The sequence below is a fragment of the Triticum dicoccoides genome, chromosome 7B (assembly GCF_002162155.2).
Source record: "Triticum dicoccoides isolate Atlit2015 ecotype Zavitan chromosome 7B, WEW_v2.0, whole genome shotgun sequence".
Taxonomy (NCBI): domain Eukaryota; kingdom Viridiplantae; phylum Streptophyta; class Magnoliopsida; order Poales; family Poaceae; genus Triticum; species Triticum dicoccoides.
The window spans coordinates 512,815,522-512,818,814 of record NC_041393.1 but is presented as its reverse complement, the minus strand read 5'-3'; positions in this window follow the sequence as shown (position 1 = coordinate 512,818,814).

The following is a 3,293-nucleotide window of genomic DNA, read 5'->3' as shown; positions in this document are numbered from 1 at the left end:
CCTTGCACGCCCCAGCCATGGCCGACGCCATCGCCGCCACCCCCTCGCCGTAGCCACGCCCTCCGTCCACCCCACGCCGTGCCACCGTGTCCAGGAGCTCCGCCGCCGTCCACTTCATCGAGCTAGCCGAGCCCCGTGTGCTCGTGCGGCCCGAGACCACCGCACCGACCTCGCCCGAGCTCACCGTCGCCGGAGATCCCCTTCAACGCCGTCGCCGCCTCAGCTCGTCCCCGACCTCACCGGTGGCCTTTACGGGAGCGCTGTGAGCCTAGCTACTCCTCCGACCCTCTCTCTCTCATTCCTGAGCCGTGTAGCCACCGCACGAGGATCACACGCCCGCACCGCCGCGGACCTCGTCGCCGACGTGCTTCCGGCCACACTCCGGCCACAAGATGGTGTCCATCTTACTCACCGAGTCCCACAACACCTAGCTAGCCACTCCACGAGCCTCACCAACCCCTCTAGCGCCTAGTTCATCTTCGACCGAGCCCCGGTGGCCGCCAAAGTCGTCGCCGGCGCCAACTCCGGCCACCCCGACCCCAACGGACTCCGCCAAGAGCTGCGGTTTGTCCTCAGCTCCACTCCGGTGGTCTCCGCGGCCCATTTGGTGGCCGAAATGGCCAAAACCACTCCCGCCGCCGCGTCGGGCTCGCCGGCGGCTAAACGCCGGCGTCGCTGGCTTTGACTTTGACCACGGGTGGGCCCTGGTTGACTCCCCTGAGTCAATGACAGGTGGGGCCCAGCCCTGTTAATTTAACAGGATTAGTTTTAATTAAATTTTAATTAAAATAATCACCCTGACATGCGGGACCCACTGTCAGGTTTGACCCAGACCTGTTCCATTGACCTGCTGACGTCACACTGACGTCAGGCTGACGCAGTAATTGATTTTCTGGATTTAATTTAAATCAGGAAATTCCAGAATATTATTTAAACTTCAAAAATTCATAACTTTTATTCTGTAACTCCAAATTGGACAAATTATATATGAAAAATGATCAGAAAAATCCAATCTATCCATCTGTACTATTTTCATGCATGATCAAACATGTTAAATTGATGTTTTAAGCAGAACAAGGAAAAGCACTTTAAAAGGCCATATTTGAATTTGAAATTTGAATCCTTGATTCAAATTTGTTCAAACCCTTCTGGTTTTAGTTGCATTAGCCCAATACACTCATTTTGCCATGTCTCATGCATGCATCATATTGTTGCATACTGTTTGGTAATGTTTGTGTATCGGTGCTCTCTGCGGCAGGTTCTGCCCCCGAGGAGTACCGTGATAACCCCGACGAAGAGCAATACCAGTGCACCGACCCGTCAGGCAAGCAACCAACCATTTGATCATATCGATACAATCCCATGTTCTCGCTCCTGCTCTCTTTTACTGCATTAAGACAACGCGTTTCAAACTGTTGTGTGCTATGGTAGTTGAACCCATTTCCTCTGCATGACCTGTCATTGCCACAGTAACTAGATGAAACCCACTAGCATGTGTAGGAGTTGTTTGAGCCATATGTATGTACTTCCTACCTTGCTATGCCTGCTATGCTTAGAGTCGTGTCAGGTCTGGTTCATCTGGGTGATGGGCTAGAGTGAAATGTTTATGTCGGTAATGAGAGTGGTGTGGTGAACACGATTTGGTAAAGGTATCGATGAGAGGCCATGTAGGAGTACATGGTGGGTTGTTTCATTGAAGCCAACCTTAAGCACTGAGATCTGTATGTGTGATTTAAGAATCATCTACTACCATGCATTGGGCCCGAAACCAATGGACCCTCTCGGCTTCTTATTCACCCTAGTTCTCCGTCCAGGAGTTGCAAGTAGTTTCTGGTGTTTGTAGCCTACTGGAGGCCGTGGATAGCGCTGACCGTAGGGGTGGGCTGTGATGCGGTAGGTACGTGGCACGGTGTACCGAATACCCGTTAGGTATCTCGGGAACCCTGTTCACATCGTTCGGGGCCGTATGGGAAACCTCGGCCGAACTCCCTGCGGATGGAACCTGGATAGGCGATAAACCTGGACTGGAGGCTTAGGTGATTAGGTAGGTCGTGGCCGACACCCACGTTGGGCTTCCGCTTGAAGGTTGCCGAGTACATGTCGTGTAAACGACGGTAAGTGGTGAGAGCGTGTATGAAGGAGTACACCCCTGCAGGGTTAACATGATATATTCGAATAGCCGCGTCCGCGGTAAAGGACTACTTGGTTGCCTATACAGTTCATAGACAAGTAAATGGAAACTACTAAAAGCCTCAAGATAAGTGTGAGTGCCGAGGATGGCTCTTCCGTAGGAAGACGGAGGTGGATCCTCGGTAGTGTATTGAATTGGTGAGTAGTGGACTCGTGTGCGCAAAACCATTTCAAGATGGAGTATCGTAGGATAGTCTAGCCAAGAGTCAAAGCTGGCTTGCTGCAATAACTCCACCAACCCCTCTTGATAATATGCATGTATGTAGGATCTGATGTAAGTCTTGCTGAGTACCTTTGTACTCATGTTGCTATAATTTACATTTTTACAGAAGACGCTGCAACCTCTTCTGATGGGTTCTATGTAGACGTTGACATCAACGAGTAGGCTAAAGACCCAGGTGGTGACCCTGAGCTTGTGAAGGACCACGTAGTATAGCTATGCTTTCCTAGCCTCTTTTTATTTTACTAGTTGTCTGTACTCAGACAAGCTACTTCCGCTGCTGGTTTGTATGACTATATGACTTGTATGTTGGGTCGTGAGACCCGTACCTTCGTGTATGTTATGTATGGCTCCCTGAGCCTTAAATAAAGTACTTGTGTCGTAGAGTCATGTTGTGATGCTTCGTTGTATTTGCACATATCGAGCATATTGTGTGTATGATTGAAATGCTTGGTATGTGTGGGATCTGACTATCTAGTTGTTTATCTTTAGTAGCCTCTCTTACCGGGAAATGTCTCCTAGTGTTACCGCTGAGCCATGGTAGCTTGCTACTGCTCTGGAACACTTAGGCTGGCCGGCATGTGTCCTTCTTCGTTCCTGTGTCTGTCCCTTCGGGGAAATGTCACGCTTTGAGTACCGGAGTCCTGTTAGCCCGCTACAGCCCGGTTTACCGGAGTCCTGCTAGCCCAGTGCTACAGCCCGGACCCATTTGCTGATGACCGACACGTTCGAGGCTGGGTCATGGATGCCTGTCCCTGTAAGTCTGTGCCACTTTGGGTTTACGACTAGTCATGTCAGCCCGGGCTCTTTATCATATGGATGCTAGCGACACTATCATATACGTGAGCCAAAAGGCGCAAACGGTCCCGGGCAAAGGTAAGGC